Here is a 19,482-nt window from a genome sequence, read left to right as displayed (position 1 = left end):
GAAGAGAGCGAAGATACCGAGACATTAGGCACCCCACTGCTTCTTGGGTCAAGAACAATGAAAATATCTCTTCAGGGCTGTGCCCTGGAGTGTAGGACATTCCCTAATTTACAATAAACACGCACAAGAAACAGAGCTACACGATCTATGGTCTGGACTCTGAGATACAAGACGCTGGTCACTGATCAATGCGCTTCAGGGTTTTTTAACGACTCCAAAGGGACCGTTTCACAATTCACTATTTCTAATAGTCAAACTGGACAGCGGTTGAAAAAACGAGTTTGAATGAACTAAAAAATGAAGAAAGTGGAGTATCTCTGTAGGGTAACACCTAATCAGTATACCTGTTACTATGGACAGGATACGTTCTTGTATATTTGCCAAAACCCCGATGAAAATAATAATAATAACAACAATAATAGTATCAATGATAATAATGGGGAAAAAAGAATAGGAAATATAAATAACGACGATAGTATGAGGATAATAATAATAATATTGATTATACGGCCTTTGCTGCTTTTCAATTCGATACGACACAGTTGGCGGATACAAACCTTATTAGGGTTGCGGGAGGCTTTCATCAATCGTTGAAACGGGAAGCACAAACGACACGTATTGGCAAACAGAAATGTACCGCTGCAATAATGGTGAAGATTCATCGAACCGGTAAATACATTTGCATTGAAAAAGTCGGTTTTTGAATCACACGTTGGCATCGTTTCCGTGCACTTCGATCGCCAACGTAGGCGCGAAATACGTCAATACGTGTACGTTCACCGACGCACACACACAAGGCATTTTCCCCTCTTTGTGTGTAATAATAGACTAAAATTGTCGAGGAGGAACCTACGTGTAGATACCATCGAGTTACGAGTCTATTCATTATAACCTCGTAGTATCGGATGTGACAATTAAGGTCACTGAATTTGATTTTTTCTCGTTGCAGTAAGTGCGAGTTACTCTATGTATGCATAGAAGCGAGATTAAAAGGGTGGAGGGGTTTGAAACTCGTTGGTGTCGACACATTATAACGAAAAGAATAAAACCCAGGCGTAATCAGGTTGCTTTTAAGCTCATGGCGGCAGAAGTGTCGGGTGGACGCGTCTGTTTGTAAATTCGCAGTAGCGGGGACAATATTTGCTTTGTACCGACATGAGGACAATGGGATCCTCTATCCATCACTTGATATACGATGCGTACTCGCGTCACAGGCTGAGCCACCCTCAAACTTGACGGTCCTTTGCCCTTCATGGTACTCGAATATCGCGTCGTACCCCGCTATCCGTTTTCCCGTCGTCTTCCGGAGTGATTTGCAATTCGCTGTATCGAAATGTGTGTTGCCAGGAGTCGCGTAAATCATGTACGACCACGTTAATATTCCCATCCTTGATTGAGCTCCGAGTTGTACAAATTGCATAACTTTACCTATTCCCTCGAGTCCGTCCATAGCGACTATGTCGAGAGCAGCATGCGCCTCGAGCACTCGATATGTTACATTCAAGCTTGTTTCTCGAGTTCGTTCCAGTATCGCTTTCATTGTGTAGTCGATAACTTTTAACCGCTGTGTTCTCAGATTTACGAGGGAAAAATACCCAGCTTATTATTACCGGCAGAGTGAAAGTGGAAAACCCGTAGGTTTTGTCATGAGAACACCATTTTACAACGAGCCTCTTTTCCGAAATTATGTCTTGATGTAACCAGGTCAAGACCCGTTGCTCATTTGGCTCTGACCGTGAGCAGGGTCTTAAGTGAAACGGTAGCCGAACATCAGGTACCTATCCGCGGTAGTCGTACCTACTTTCCTTCGGCTGTAATTTACGTCATTGGTACTTGAGGGATTACCGAACGACAGCTTTCACCGACCGCAAACAGGGTGAGACCAAGGGCCTTCCGTTTTCGGCTCTGTGGGGTGGAAATTTGAAGAAAGCATAAATAGCGCTGCAGGCCAGAAGAGGAAACGAGCTAGGCGGACCTCCTGCGTTTTGGGCACCAAACGGTGTTTGACATTTGCCCATTTGCCCTCAAGTTGTGACCAAAGTGTCCTCCCACGCGGACCACCGACACAGTTCAGCTCCATTGTGCCCTCGCCGAGGTTCCCGCATTTTATTGGTGCTTCCGGATTAGCCGACTCCTTTCAGGATTTATAAGTAGTCAGAGAGTCGTCCCTGCATCGAATCCAGACGTCACGCGTTTTATACCACATGCACATTTATTCCGAACCTTGTTCCAGACCTTGCCATCGCTATAGACCCGCGCGTATGCGTCTTCGTATAAGGAATGGAATGCACTCTATAATTCTTTTGCCTGCTTCATATAACCTCCGCGTAGGCTTAACTTTTGATTTATTCAGGTCCCGTGAGTTAATTCATTTTTACCTTGCGGAGTTCGGTCAACCACACGTAATATTACCATGTATGGTCTCGCTTCATAACGGTTTCAATCCTGCCGCTGAGGTTCACTGTACCAATCAGCCAAAAATTCTCTGGATTAATTTTATCGCATCTTCTCTTGTCAATGACCTTTGAAAATGATTGTAGTCTTGTATCGTAGAAAATGAGTAATCATTTTTGAAATGTAAGAAAATACATCCCAGTACGGATAATCGGTTGCTAGCCCGAGAGTAACTCTCCGAATTTTTCATAATATTTACTGCTCAACAGAAAAAAGGAAAGTATAAAAAATTGAATTAAGAAGCCGGACACTGTATGTTTGGTGAACGCGACATTTCATTTTCTTTAAATTAACCCTATAGCCACGCGGATAACGTATGCGATTTAACGGAGGTGGTGAGTGGTGACAAATACCATGGTTCTCAATTAATACGCCGTGGTTCCAGAGGTGTCTATATTAAATTTTTTCAAATGACGAATGGTCAACGAGTCGTTAAGCGCTCTCTGGCGTGTTTTGTACAGAGTTATGATGGAGCGTTAAATGAATTAGTAAGCGATGTCTATTTATCAAGTCCACCGTGAAATGACCCCAACGAATTGGTGGGCTGAAGCGTTGTCTCTTGCTCGAAGAATACGTTAGCGTAGCGGAAGACTAACGTTTCACTAGGTAATAAATTAAGACTTAAGGTAAAACGGCCCGCCGCTGAAGCGAGGAAGAATACCGCGAGCTCATTTAATGACACAGGCACAGGTAAGGCGGGACTGTATCAGCGAAAGTTAATAAAAGAAGAATCGAAGAGAAGGGAAAAGTTGGTGCGTCCATTTCATTTGTGGAACGGCGCGTCGCCGTCTGTCGCGAAATTACTCTGCCCACGACTCCTAGACTCCGCTCCGCTCGGTTTCTCCTCCTCCTGTTTCTTCTTCTTCTTCTCCTCCTTCGTAAAACTGTTTTCGAAGCCTCGTATAAACTTTTTCCCGCCCGACCCGTATCTTCGAGTCAATTACGAAGGTTGTCTCGAGCTCGACCTGCAGGCGCACTCCTCGTCCCGGCAGGATGACTACCTTGGAAAAGTCACCCTTTGACGAAAGGTGTAATAAATTAGAAGGGGGCTCGGATAAAGAACGCCGTCTGTCCTCCGAGAGAATGCTTTCATACCGAAGCTGAAGCTACGGCCGAGAAAGATACCGTGTCACGCACGCAGGAAGCGTGGAGGGCGGGAATGGGCAGGGCGCAGTTATACCTTGCCGTGGGTTTAAGTTCGCATTAATTTAAGTGATTCGAGTCGTGAGTCAAGACTAAAACCCAGCCCCCCGAACCCCCGGATAGTTTCATTGTCGTTGGGGGGCGAATAATCCAGGTCCCCGGGGCTCAGGATTTACGCACGAAACTTTCACCTCGGCATCGATGGCGACGTTGCGTCGGTGTGAAGCAAAGTAACCCCGGTCCTAATCTGGTGACGTCACTGGGTCAGAACCTCGGAAGAAAAGAACCCGAAAAAATATGCGGCGGAGTGCTGTGTATTAGGTATATTAGAGGATCTCTCCGTTCTTTTTTAGTTTTTTGCTTCTTCTTCTCTTCGCGGGCGAAACTCGGGCGTTTATTGGACGGCGGGTAAACACCGGCAAATTGCACGTATCCGAGAAGTTGTTAAAATTCTCCATCTCACTAAATCAAGCCGAATTTTGGGCCCGGTGAACTGCCAGAAATGACGTAGGAGAAGACTGACTATGTAGTTGGAGCTTTGGGCCACAATTTTAACCACCGCCATATATTTCACCGGGCAGTGAGTTATGGCAGAGACTCTCGACGCAAATGATTTAGGTTTAATAACGACGAGAACCGCACCGCACCGCGCCGCACCACTATGCCCCCTCAGGTCAGCCGGGCATTGTGGGACCTGGAAGGTGTCTCCGTGCAACACGAGGCAAGAAGGACCCCCGCGGCAACGGGGCCCGAAGACTCGGTCCCAGTCCATCCGCTCAAGGATACCCGATGTTTATGGCTCGGCTGGAATTTCAGTTAGCCGCAGCCGAGAGAGATAACGTAATTTTAGTCGGGCGTAATTGGGCCCTGAAAATGGGCCCCTATCGCGTAAATATCCACCTAATGTCCGGAGGCACTTTACTCCTCAAGCCTTTCGAGTCGCAAGTCCTACAGTGGCATGAAGACGTCAACGTCGCCTTCCTTGGGACGTTGCACCGAACACCTTGACCACGATACCAGCTGCACGTTACAGACGCGCGAGTCATACGCGCGTTTCGGGATCATTGCGCCACTCGACTTCCAAGATATTGTAAATGCCCGTGTATCACAGCCAATTTTTTGTCCTCGGCGAACATCACCGAGTGCTCGAAGCGCTCGTTCATCTTCGGAGAGTTAGTCACAGGTGATTATCTCCCGGTTATTATACCTGCCCAACGGTCAGGTGGATCACGCGCAAAATTCTTCAACTTTAACGTCTCTCATCTCGCGCTGCATGTCTTGGAACCGCGATATTTCGTAGAATCGTTTTTTGCGACACCTCGGGGTGATTCATGGGATGGAATAAACGCTCGTTTCGTCTTCGGTGAGACCGGTCAAGAGAGCAATTTATTCCGCGGGCCGCGATGGATTTTTATGGGTAGTACAGGTGGTTTTACTTAGCAGCGGCAAGATCATACGATTCTCGAAAACCGGCTGTATAACACAGAGAGAAAATTCCTGGCATTGGTAGATAGATTTCTGTAAAGTTCGAATTTCGGTTACCGCGAGCTTTCAGCGAACCGACAGGATATACCTGCCATGCAGACGCGTACGAAGTATGTTGTCCGCCTGTGTAGGCGAGCGTTCGGCTTCAGGAGTACTATAAATTGCGAAGACGTAATGTAAGTAAGAAGTTTGAAACGGTTCAACTTTGTAATTTGATTACCACGACGCGAGATAATTTATAACAAAGTAGCCCGAAGAGTTGACGCAACGTTAATTCAAATTTATACACTTAAACTTCAATATCGAGAAATCCTGGAAAGAATTCGCCGCCATATATGAGTATGAAGAGAAAGGAAATAAGAACGAGAAGAAAGGAGGAACATTCCGCGCTCTGAACCCAACACATTAGCTGATTGACTATACGTTAGCAATATTTACCCGCCTCTCGTCTCCGTGGCGTCCGGAACGCGCTTCGTCATCCCCGTTGGACCTGGATGCGGCACGAACCGCTCCAAGTGACAACGATAAATTTAAAAACACATTTGTCAATTTTCACCTACATACGCGCACACGTGGCTGACTTAATTTCCGGGAGGGAATAACCGTAGTTTTGTTCATCGTTGATTGAAAAAATGGAGAACCCAAGGCTACGGTGCATCGTTTGCGCCGGCAATCGAGATCGCGTAATCGCATCTATCGCTTCCGTCCGTCAAAGCCTTGTAGGAATAATCTGTGGTCCATCAAAGGGTCGTTAAAGTGATTTGTGAATTGCAATTCCCCCCCGCACTGCATTCACGTCGTCGAGGCTGCACGGAGTACATTTTTCACAGGGTCTCGGAACCCTCCCCTTAGCTTTCTTTATAGGTATAAGCTTATATTATTAAAGACGTTTAGGGGACCCCAGCCAAAAGTGTCTCTCCATCCAGAACGATGAGTAATGTTCCCTCGTATCGTCGAGGACCGGGAAAGCGCCGCCCCAGCTCCCTTAAAATACATTTATGGATATCGGCTGCGCACTCGTAGCGTAGTTTAAAATTTTATCAACTGCCTACGAATGATTATTTCCCTCAATATATATCCACGTGATTTATCTCACCACGTCGAATAAATTTCGATACCTCTATGCACCTAGCCGCGCAGTGTCTTCATTATATCGGTCAAACCGCTTTGACTATCCGCGGCAATTTAAAAATTTTAAAAAATAGTCAGGTGCATAATTTATAGCGCTAAGATGGATCGTATTTTAATTCCAGTAAATTTTACGCAGGTATAGCATACGGATTTCGTGCTTCCGTCATCGCCCTGAGGGATCCTATTTTTTTTCATCAGAATTCAACCGCATCGAAGGATACATCATAGCACGAGTATAGAATTTCGTATAAATTTAAGACCCTACTCCCCCCGTTTGGTTCGGAATAAAATCGGCGTCGTGGCAAACAGCGCGAATTTAGAGTATAAGGCGGATAGGAAGGAAGGCCTGCGGAGTCTGTCGACTGATTGTGAGTGCTGGCTGGCCCTCGTCTTCGACCAGAAGCAGGGACCCGGGTACTCGGGAAGCCTGGCGTACCCGGTAGACCAAAACGCCCTCGTCTCTGGCTCGTGGTAAAAACGAGATTGCTTAAATTCAGCAGCAGCCCCCAAAGTAACCGAAGAAGACTGGCCAACCCCCTGAGTTATAAATAATGGGCTGCCCGCCCTTTGGCCTTCCATCAGTGTTGCGCTCAGCCAGGTTGCCGGCGGAATCCCTCCGCTCTCTGCCTTCCTGCGGCGCGACTTAGCGAGGCCTTCGGACATGCGGAGTCTTTTTTTCCCCTTTTCCATTACACGCAGGCGAGTAAGTCCAACGTACGTGACGCGCGATGTCTGCGCCGCGATTCGTCCGACGTCCGTAAATTTTTAGGAATGTGAAACTAGAAAAAGTCGGCCAAAATACAAGCGGCTTTTTCCCTCCGTCGCAAGAATTTACAACTATTATCGTTAATGCGTCAGCGGTTTTTGACCAGCCGACTGTGGGTAATAAGTCCGAGGGGATCTCGAACAATGCAATTTCCGAAAAATTATATTAAGAATAATGACAGGGGGTCATTCCCCTGGAAGATTAGTTTTGTGTTTACCCGACACTATCTCCTCTCATCAGTAAACATGACTGTTGATTTCTTTAAAAAGACTTCCCAAAAAAACGCCTTCTGCTCGGCCGCGGCGAACCGACGTCTCCCTTTCCAAACCCGGACTCGGACACAGCAGGATGTGCCAGGGATGTCAATATTTTTAGCCGCGATACGCTCGACCGCCCTAAAATTTCCCCTCCCTCGGGCTACCTGACCTTCAACTTGAAATTTTTAACCAATATCCGCAATGTCATTCGAGCAAATTTCACTCACAAATTCCTGTTTAAACAGCGAACCAACAAATATACATGCCCATTGTACACCATTAAATATCGGAGTGTGAGATTATATTTACAGGAATCCACGATGTGACCGTACTTTCAATTTCTCCCGGCTTTGTCCAGCCTCGTTTTTTCTACGAGCTCAGCATTGTCCGAACCCAAGGGTTAAAAGAGAAGTGAGAATGCCTCCAAAACCCTCGGATCCGCGTGTAAGGTATACGCACACTGCAGGGTCAACGAAATTGTCCCCGGTCAAAACTGTTTAAGCCAGTATCGAGGGCCTCGCGTTGTCGTAAACACGTAAGGGATTTGGTCATTTGGGATTCAACATGAAACCCCAGCCCTTTCGAGAATCCCTTAAGGCTTGGAGGCCTAGTCGAGATTCTTGCCCGGATAGAAGGGGCGGTCACGGAAGAATTTATAAACGGAGATGCGGACGCGGAGCAAAGCTCCGCTCCAGAGGCGAATTTTAAAAAGAGGACTCAACGCCGGTGCCGTGCCATGCCATGCCATACGGGGGCGGCTCGACCCCCCGGGTCGCCGGGACAAAGAACAGGCCGCAAACTCGAGTCCTAAGGAGAACACACAAGCTTTTAAATCATTATTGGGTAAATTTTGCGACAAACTTTATCCCGCCTCATCTATGTCGAGCTGGATAGCCCCACGTGTAGAACCTTAGCCGGTAGGTACTTTTTTCCCCAAAAAAGAAGAGATTGACTCGATGAAACCGGTGGAACTATTTCTCAAAGTCGTTCCGTGTTGTGAGTTTCGTCTACTTCTTATTATTTGCTTTTCGTTACCATGTATACACACACACGCGCGCGCGTGTGTGTGTGTATATTTCGTAACCAGAGGATCACGTCGAATTTTATCGCAAAGTAGACTCTAGGATGAAATATTGATTAAGCATGAAAGATTGTATTTCAAGTGAGTCGCTCGAGAGGAATTTGTAGACGGAAAAAGAATAGACAAAAACGTTCGAGCAACGAGGCGAGTTGGCTTGTCAAGATGATGTGATATTGTTGTCGATATTTGACGATTGTTTGTAGATAATGTGCGAGTCTGGTACCTGACCGGAAAGATTGATCGTGTTCGTGGTAAGCGAGCTAACTGTGAAAATTCTGAAATTCCATTCTCAGCAATGTAGCACGATGCGTATACTTATACAAACGCATATATGCAATAGTCGGCGTTGGGAGAAAGGTTAATATTTTTTTTACGCCGCAAGAAGAGAAGTATAAGAGGAAGAAAAATGTGAAACTCTCAAGTTCTGTGTTATTCTAAGAAAGAAATTGCAGAACCATCGACATTACGAGATCGAACGGAGCTGGGGTGAGGGGGAAAAGAAACTACGATACGAAAGTTGGTAGGTGTACCTGTAAGCGGCGGATGGGTATACGTGTGTAACGTATGGCGTGAGGGACGTGTTGTCGGAAAATTAGCGCTCTTCTGCGTTTACAAAAACACAGTCTGAAAGCACTTCTGTCTCGGTGCTTAAATAGAGGAGAGCAAATATTTACTTTTCAAGCGTGCCTCGTAATCCAGAATAGTGCCGCGTTAGTTTCTCTTGGCACAAGGGGATGGCACCACCCGCACAATCTTGAATTTCCAGGTCCGCCGGAGTCACTCCCCGGCACCGCGAACCAAGCTCGTTTATTATCTTGCTATTTGAAATTGAGCCAATTACACGTCTCGAGCATAAAGTTTCAGCGACGCCGAGCCGGAGTCGGTATTACGTCTACCTACATTTTTTTTCATCTTCTTCCGCAGTTTTTTCCCCTTCTCCTTCTTGTTTTCACCGCGTTTCATTTCTCTTCTACCCCCTCGGCGAATTCGAGCTGCTCGTTTTATTCGAGGTCCCTGGGATGGACGCAAAGCGATGGTAACTGTTATCGTTACGACTGTGCAGGAGGCTCGGAAAGTCGTAATCAAAAGTTACGCAGCGGGCTGCGCTTTAAGCGCTAAGCGGTTCACACCTTTCGGATAATTTATCACCCGCCGAGATGATGCTTGTAAATATACGTTACACGCATATGTGGCTATAACAGTTGTATCTCGACGTGTGCATGTAAGTAATTTTCTTGCAGGCTAGGCGGGGCTGTCTTTGCAAGAATTGAATAGCCCCCGCTGGATGCTCGTCCTGCGGTTAATTCTTTACCCACTTCATCTCAGACGAACAGTTTATCACTTCAGTGATTAAAGTCTGAACGAAAATTCGAAAATCTCGTTACCTCTCGCTGCACGAAGGTCCTTAGGCACACTTGGATTTATATTTCACGCGTAAATCTCACAGAATAATATGATCCCGTGTATAGATATAGTTTATATTCAAGTTTACCGACGCGTATTGAGGGAAAAAATTTATCACGATTCGCATGTCTGATCCAATTTAATACCGCTGCGCATTTCATTCGACAATGTTCTGAATTCATTGGAATTTCGAAAATTCAGACGCACGAGGGGAACCAGTTTTTCGCCGTTACGTCAGGAGCATTGAAAATTTCATCGATAATGAAGTATTTGGTATAAACCAGCTAATTCAACTACCACGAATCTCGCGTATTAATTTAAAATTAATCTTTTTAATTGGTGCTTTGACCATGTGCAATCGGAAATAATTGATGATAATTACATTCGCGGGGTAGTTGGTTCGGACGAGGTGAATCGATCCAGCGTACATTTTCTGTTCCAGTGATGTTATATAAGGGCGAAGGCCTGTGTGTACATATACTGCGCGATCTACTTATACTTATCGCGTCTAAGAGAGAAATTGTGTAAGAAACGTTAGGGAATCCCGGCGTTATATAATCCGTGGAAATTGTTGTTTCGCGAACACTCTAAAGCCTTGAATAACGTCGTTCGCTCTCAGACCCTATTAGCGAATAAATAAAACAGATTTATGACTTCACAACAGAGCCATAAAGGAGACTGAAACACCGGGGTTGTATACAGCCTGATTTTGTTACTCCCGCCAGTCATTTTATTTTTTTCGTAAAAAAGATGCGTAAAAACTTACGGGGAAAAAAATAAAGGGTGTTATGTTATACGCGATAAAGCGGCAGACGCGAAGCAAAGTGCGACTCGGAACTCAAGAGAGATAAATTGTGTCACGGAGAAAAATCGCATTTCACATGCAGTTTCAGAAAATCGAACATCCCACATCTCTCGATCTCTGATAATCGCCGATATCTTGACGCGTCCGGCAAATAATTCCTTCGTCGCATGAATATCTACCGTACTATAAAATGGGCTCGATCTGCCCCTGGGGGGGGAGTGAAATTTATTGAAAGACAGCCGACTTTTGTCCCCCGGGGCTGTTACTCACGATTCTTGGCGCCTCGCCTCCCAACCCTGAGTAACGCTGAGCTTTCGCGATGTACAAAGGGCCGTACTTGTCCCGAAGAACCCCGGGCTACGCGAAGCAACGCTAAGTATGTGGCTAGGGGTGAAAGCCGGGCGGCCCCAGCAGCCCCCAACAGCCCCCAGCAATCATAACAAGCTCCCCTGAGCCGGTTCGAAAGTCCGCGGGGGGATTTCCCTACCGATTCAGTGACGCGGGGAGAGGAACCCCTGCGAAATAATGCGTACGCGCAGAATTCGCCACGCGAGAACTGCGGCTCACCGGGCGGCGCGAATCGTACCTATAAATTATCGGGCCCAGGCGCTAGCAGGGATTGTAATTATTTAAATCTAACGGCGGGCAAGCCTAACTGCAGACGCTAACCGAGGGGCGGGATAATGCAGCGGGACACGTTGATGGAACTGCTCGTGATACGTCTGTATGCATCCGCGATTTGGCGAAAAAACAGTTGCATTGTCGGCGTGGAATTGGCGCGGTTGCGGAATTTGAAACCTATAAATATACGCGTTCGCACGACGCGTCTAACAACAAGTGAGTTAGAAAGTGTTTTTGAAAAGGGATGGACGGCTCCTTCAATCCAATATTCTTCCATCGTGCTGGATTTCAATGCCCGTTATCTTCATGGAGTTACCCATAGACAATGCGCGCGGCGTCGGGGAGAAAAGGAGCGTGTTCGCAATAAAACTCGACTCGTGAATCGTCGCGACGTGAAATATGTTGACAAACGGTTAGGATCGATTTTATCATAGGCGTGATGCGAAACGTCCGATACGTTGTAAAACATGCAGAAAACTATCTCTGTTTGGTCTTATGTATTTTTTAAGGAATTCCACGCCCTTGATCTAGAGCTTCACTAACCGCACAGCTATTAATTACCCTGCAGCAAAAAATGCACATCTCATTTTCGTGGAATTGATTTTCGATAAGTTCAAGGTCATTCTTCCGATGCGAAAAATGTATGGAGCAATGAGATTGTGCCCGTTAATTTAGGTTCACAATTTTGTGGAAAACATTATTTTAGCTCATATCTCTCAGGTGGATTCATACTGTTAAGTTAAATCAATTATGCACATACCGCTCTGTAATTTTATTCAGGCAAATGTCAGTCGTAAAAATTTCTGTATACGTGTGTGCAGAGTGGCAAAAATAAGTGAGATTGTTTGGCTCTTGATTAAAAACGCAGAGATTTGTAAAATTCAAGATCAGTGTTAACGAACCGCAGGCAGGCTTTTTGTGTGAAAAAGAGGCCGACAGGTTAATCATTACACACGAATTACTCGCGGCTAACGCGTCAGAATAACCAATTGTACGTCGGTATGTGAACACATCCGGAACGGGCTTGAATTTCACCCCTCGATGTCAATTTGGAGTGACATAAACGTAGAAAGCAGACTGCAGCGTCTGGAGGTTTTCTCGCGAATATACTTACGCATATATATGTATATACATCTATAGAAGGTCTAATACGTAACGCCATAGAGCGCATAAGGTGGGTCATAGATCGTAGGTTAACGTCTCCCGAAAGTGGGGCAAATCTGAGGAAGAGCCATCGTAATGGTGAGGACCGGCTCATCCGTTCGAGAGTATAAGGAGAGGGAAGCAGAAAAGGAGCACAAATCGCCCGAGACAGGCATCCCTGGGTTTTAACTGTCCTGTGGGACCCGGGAGATCTCTCGTCGCGGGAATATCCCGAAGGAATTTGAGAGATCCTATTTGTTGAAATATACGTGACAACGTTAATCCTCCCCGGACAGCCCCGCGATACGTACCAAGGTGTTTTTATTTATTGCCTACGTACCTACGTTTGTCCTCGAGCTCGTTTTTCGCCGTTTTTACGAGAGTGCGGAATTTCTGATACCGACGATGTAGCTGCACCAGGCAGCCAGGCGAAAACAAGTCTAACAACGAATAGTCAAGAATTTAATTTGAATCCATACTAAGACAATGATATTCTCCCGAATCAACAAGATCCAGAACATATTTTCAATATTCGTAATTGACGCCAGATTTTAAATATACTTTCTGTATGGCTGTATTTTTTTTATAAATGTTCTTACCGTGATTCATTGCGTTGTCGCAGAATAAAATAGTGATAGTTGATCTTCGCCTTTCCAAATCATCGTATCAGCGTACTTCTTTTCTTTCCAACGTAATTCCGAAGAGGTTGGGAAAATCAACCTGTCACTTTCACCCCGTTTAAACAAATATAGTTGATTATTTATTACACCGACCGACGACTCAGTTCCTCTTTCCTACAATCGTACAGTCAATCGTACATTACCTTTACAATAAATTCACCCAAAAAAATCTGCGTACCATATTTTACGCCGGTAAATATCCCACGGGGTTTAAAATTGCACAAATTGTCCTTGCGATTTTGTCTCCAGTCAATATACGACTGTACAAAGATGCGGATCCGATGCTGATTTCGTGCACAGTCGACAATGAGTCACGGTCTCCGTTTCACTGCGAGAGTAACATTGGCATCCGGTTTGAGGTTTTAGCCGGTGAACTGCGGGAGAGCCGCTGCACCAACCGAAACGGTCGTGAATTGACGTGAGTACGGCGATGCGATGGCGGTTTTAACAATGGCGGTAGAAAATTACAGGCGAACCACGTGTCTCGCATGGCGACCGCACCGGCTTCCGGTTTCTCGTCCCACACGTTGCCTCCGTCCGATACCAAGACGTTGTAGCGGCCCTCGCGTCTTCGCCTTGCGTGAGCGATGTCTCACCTGTCTTCCGCTCGCGGAAGCGGGGAGAAGGCAACGAGAAAAAAGTGAGAGGATCCGCCATTACGCGAATGGGATATCATTCGTATACCGAAGACTCGGTCCAGATCCCTCTCGGAGCGAGGACCGCGAGCGGCATCATCTTAGGGCATCACTCACTCCACGGACAACGCTGCAATACTGCTTTTGAACAATGGCCTAGGACGCAACGGATTTATCCAAGTCGATTCACCGCCACCCGATCCCCCGACGCTAATTTCACCCACGTCGTTTTAATTGAAGATGATCTCGCGGAACTGGCGCCGCCTGCTGCCGATGGAAACCTCTAATTACGCCGAGTTATTCACGCGCATGACACCTATGTCCCTTGCATGCACGTAATTACCGGTGCTTACGTGCTTCGGAACTGTGTGCAAGCGGATGGACGGATATCACGGACCGCCTGCAGAGGCCAAGATGAATTCGAAGTTTCCTTCTCGGCGGAAAGCTCTTATAAATTTTCTCCGAATTAACCGGGGTGATTTATCAGCCCCCATCCTCGACTCTCACACCTTCAGAAATACCTTTCAGCCTCGCTGTGTGTTGGGCTCCACGCACTTTGATCATATCGAGGAGCTTGCGGATAATCGTTCGCGAAAAGAATGGCCTCGCTCTGCAGGCATCGTTTTACTCACGCCACGGTGGAAAAGTTTTTTGCGAGCTTCCAAGAGTATTGCTTGGGTTCTGAAGGGGCACCGAGAAAGCATGCGGAGAAAATTTTAATCGGATAAAAGGCTTATGCGGGTCAAAGCTCCGGCCATTTTCCTTCCTCAACCCACTCTTACGCTCTCGAGTTTTCCAGGCTCTTATGTACACGCACCAAGGTCAACCTTGTTAAGGACCGGCTTCAACTCTATCCCCCGCGGATTTGCATTTTTATTTTCGCCAATTAGACCTATATCCGTTTACACGTTAATTGTCTCTGCCATGTTCTATTTCGCCCCAGCTTCACTGCTCGCTGTTTTCGTTCTCCGTGATATTTTTCCTAACTTCTCGTCAGGCCGCAGACGACCGGCTTATTATACTCGGAAAACACGCGGACGGTGTTGACTCTGGCATATATTTGCTGATTCGAAATAATTTCGCCTGACGGCTACGCGGGTTGGAAAGGCGTGGTAAGCTGGTACCGCGATGGCACTGTGCAGGGGGAAGTTTGCATTGTTCACCCTTGAGAAAACTCGCGAAAGCAATATCGAGTCTTTGTTTCCCCAACGAAGTCGTAACTTTTTCTCTCAAGATGGTGAAAAGAGGCGAGACAAGAGTGAACGAATGAACGAAAAAGAGATAAAGCGACAAAAGATGAACGAGGGGTGAGCGGTGAGGGGAAAAGCACAACACCAGTTCCATCCAGGACGTCAAAATTCTTCGGCAAATAGCGTGCGCGACATTCTAAAGAAAGGCGAGTTGTTGAAGTGGTGGACGTACTCGAGTCTCTCCTATATCGAAACGGTGGTTGTCCTATTCGGGGTCAAATATTGACGAAATTCTCGAAGAAAGCGACCCACGCTGTAAGTCGAAGTATTATAAGGGGATGCGCGGGATGAGGAGATGGAAAACCAAACAAAATTCGTGCGTTGAAAGCAGAAAAAGAAAAAAAAAAGACGATAAAAAAATAAGGAGGATGAAGCCAGAAATGCTTTGGGGATAATCAGAGTCCGATTCCGGGAGTTGTTACCGCGTGATCGAATCCACAGAACGATCAAACGACTGAGACGATCGGTTCGCAAGCACGCGGAAAAGCGCGACTTAGCAAGGGGACAGCGAAAGGAAAAAAGAGAGATTCCCGTAATAAGCGAGTCGAACGAAATTAGGCAGTTGATCAAAGCCGGGGAGCTCGTTCATCTACGTCGATCCGTCTAGTCGGGCAGACGGCTGGTCTCGGGAGTCTACCGTGAAAACGACGACCGTGCCCGCAGCGAATCGGCTGCAGTCACGCCCAAATACTATTGCTTTGTATTCAGTCCCTCGGTCACCCATCACCCCGTGGGTAATTTCGTTTGCTTGGACCAATGCTCACAACGGAGTTGCACAAAGGGATGATCGGTCCGTCCGCCAATCGGCCGGTTGCTCCAGGGGAAGACGCGGGACTCCCGCAGTTCGTGACGCCGGTTCCGCCCCGAGGATCAACGTTTTCGGCCCTGACTCATTCCGGGGTAAGAGACAAGAGGAGGAAGCAGCAGCGGTAATCCGAACCAGATTTCGCTTCATGCTTATTCGAGTTCCGTTTATGATCGTCTCGACCCAAATCCACCGTCTACGTTTTCCATCCGACCGCTCCTCGGGGATGTCGCCCGCCGCAATGCGCCCCAGAGGAAAATTACGCGTGCATGCGTATCTGTACGGATACGTTTCGAATATATCCGCAAAACAAACCGACGCCTAGATTTTACGGCACTGATCGCTATCGCGCATGGATAGCTGTGCGTGCAAGTTTTTTTTTACCGCAGATTCGAGTGGCTTCTCTGACTACTCCGTCGCAGTTTCATAAAGAAACATAGTAATTTTGGGATAGATTCTTCGCTGGTACGACGCGACTGTTATACAACAGTTATCGTGGTAAGAAGAAAAATTTATTTTTACGTATATACACGGAAGAAAAATGAAAAGTTTCTTGAATTTACCAAAGATGCCGATCAAATATGAAATCGTGGAAATGTTTCGTTCATTGAAATAAATGTGACTTCATTTGATAGCACAACTTATCGTTCTGATCGTGAGCACTTTTCTATCGAATCAAATAATATTTCTGCAGATTAAAAAATCAGTTGTTTCGCCGTACGTAATAACCATATTAAACAAATCGTTTTTCTGTGTTTAGATGCTCCGTTTTTCTATTCAATGACCGCTACGCATTGACGAAACAAATAAATCGGTTATTACTGCGAGTTGAAATATTGATGGTCAATAAACATATACATCAATTGAAAACCCCTAAAATTTAATATCGTTAAATAAAAAAGTCACTACACGTGCGAATTTCAAATTACGAGAAAGAATATTTCGTACGCGGGTACAAACTGTTTCAATTATTCCATAGACAGAAGCCGGTGAAAGAGGAAAAAAAACAAGTATAGAAAAAGGGTGAATTTGATCAACATTGAACTCTGCAGCCGTAACGTTTTCGCAGTCCACAGGCATTCGGTTGTAAAACCTGTCGACCCCCGGATCACCGCGGATGAAATCCGCGGAGGATGTCTCAAATCACTTGACCGTGCAGAGGATTGAGAAGCTGACGGTTTCGACGAAGGCCGAGAGATTCACGGTATCTCAAATTCCTGGCAGCCCATTGGCTCTACGCCGATCAGCGTCGACGGTTTCGCGTTTCTGTGAACGTGTACAGAGAGGCAGGGTGTTTGTGAAAAGCGCATCGCGGTGTGTCGAGCGACGGTGAGCAATGCCAGCGAACGAACGGGGGGCAATGAATTATTCGAGAAACTCGAACGGCCCGAGTCGTAATTGAAAGGCGGCACGCCGATCGCATGGAAAGTGACGCCTCGTGTTCCCGCGGCGTCGCCACCCGGACAGCCAACCCCTGACTGCAGGGCCCAAGAGCGGGGCCCGCCTTGTCCCGCGACTCGAGTGCCCTTCCAGGAGTCTTGACACGCCGAAGGAATGTCGCGATTGGACCTGGCTGCCCGCACTCGGCGGCACTTTCCTGGGAAGCCGGGAACCCCGGGGTCGAGGTTACCCTCTAGTCGCCACCGCGGGAGCCCCGCAACCCCCGCTGAACACGAGGCGACCAAGTACTTCGGGGGAAATAACCGACCCCTCTGTTCTCCCGCCTGTTTTTACAATGAATCCCTATTTATGGGGCTGTCAATGCGATATTTATGTTACCCGATATTGCCTTACGAACCGAGTAATTGAAATTTCCCTGCTGCTCTCTTATACTCCCGCGATTCCATCCTCCGGAGCTGAGTCAGCGATCGTCTTCGTACGAGCAACTCTCCTCTTATCCCCGCGGTATCCTTTCGGGAATCATTGCCAAGGTTATATACTACATGTGTACGTATATATCCCACCCTTCTAATCGCAAACGATCCTTCACTGCAGCCTAGAGAATTGAATTCCTTCATTTCGATAAAACACGAAACCTGTTGGAGATGGATACGACACATGGTTTCTTCCTCGTTATCTTTTATCTCAGTGAACCTGGCATGTATCATAAATCTGACTCGAACTTTTTTATTCCAAAATACATGAATTTCATTCGAAAGTTCGCGACCTCGTGACCATATAAGATACAGGCAATAAACGTGGTCGCGTTATGTATTCGCGAATGCACATCGAGGGAAAACTCATGTATACGCCAGAATGGAACTTGTGCAACATAGTCTTGAGTTGTGAATAGTTCCTATGACATCGGTGTGGAACATGAATGGATATTTGGCAGCTAGCGGTATCGCTGTATGCCTATGTGGGGCAAATGGCAGTATTCCAAATCTTGCAGTTTGCGGTGGCGACAAAATCTTCTCAATATAGAGATAGGAGAAGCTTTTCTTGCCCGTAAAATTATGGAACACACAATTGGCAACTAAAAACGTACCTGGGCGTAAAACAATCTCGGTATAAAAAAATAAATAAAAAATCCCGGAGGAATTATTATTGCCGAGGTTATACCCGAGGGTCTACGGCCAGAGTACGTGTCTGGATATAAATCCACTCAAAACAGCGGGTCTCTCGACTAGCCAGACGTGTAACGGTTGGTAAACGGAGCAATTTGAATAACTACTAGTTGCGTTCGAATACCTGAATTTCACAAACTATCGAGAAGATGCTGGTTTCCGGCGTTGTATCATTCTTGCGCATTTTTTTCCTTTCCTCAACTCACTGCGCTGGAATATGATCCAGGGAAAAAAACAAAAATAAGATTCGTTAAGCAAAAGCTGGAAGAAAATACGGTCGTAAGTATGCTATTTATTCGCATTGAGAAAATGTACACCGTCAAAAATTCGAAAAGATGACTTCGCGCATGCTGTTTCAAAATTTACAATTTTTTTGTTGCCAATCTGAAACCATTATACGTGTGTATTAATATGAAAAATTCAGAAATTAAACGAACGAAGTTCAAAGGTTCTCATTTGTCTACCGAATTGATTTATCTTTGAGAAATTTCGAAATGACAGACATTGATATTCCTCCGTTGCCATGTTTCATGACATGACAAACATGACCTCGATAACGAATTTATACGCGTACAACTCCGAGTGCTTCGCACTCTCCTCTTCGTGGAAAATCCGCAGCATCAAAGGATCGGCGATGTAGAAGAGTGCCGCGAACATGGTTCGAGATGAAGCTCTATACCTCATGCCTCTCTCGTATAATGTGGCGTACAGAACCATGGCAGGGTATAAGGAAGCGATTGCCCGCAAGCTATGGAGAACCATAATTGTCGCAAGATGCCAGGCGGCGGATATATAAGAGGCGCATATAGAACGGTGCGTGCATGAAGTTCTATGGTAATCCACTTGTTGAATACATGCATGCATGCAGCTGCAGCTAACGAGTCCAGCCTATCCGTATTCGGATATGCATTAATTTCTGTTGCATCGACATTCGACGTTGTCACGGGTAAAGCGAGGAACCGCTTTGGAGTAGCGATTATACTGAAATGTTCGTACGGCCATTGTTCTTCGGTAGGAAAATAAATGAGCAAACCTATGACGCGTAGGCATTTGATTCTTAATTACCGTGACTCACGTCGATCTCTCTCGGGAACTTTTTAAAAATACGAAATTCACGTAGCAATTATGACTGAGACTAGCCAGAAATCTTAACCGTTTTACTCGGTACGGAAATCAAGTTAAGGCTTCCAAAGTTTTTCAAATTTTTGCTTTAAATAGGATTTTGGTCACAAAAGTATAGACTAAGTAGTGTTAC

This window comes from Neodiprion fabricii, chromosome 4 (genome assembly GCF_021155785.1).
Source record: "Neodiprion fabricii isolate iyNeoFabr1 chromosome 4, iyNeoFabr1.1, whole genome shotgun sequence".
NCBI lineage: Eukaryota > Metazoa > Arthropoda > Insecta > Hymenoptera > Diprionidae > Neodiprion > Neodiprion fabricii.
The sequence above is the reverse complement of the archived record's forward strand: the minus strand, read 5'-3'. Positions refer to the sequence as shown.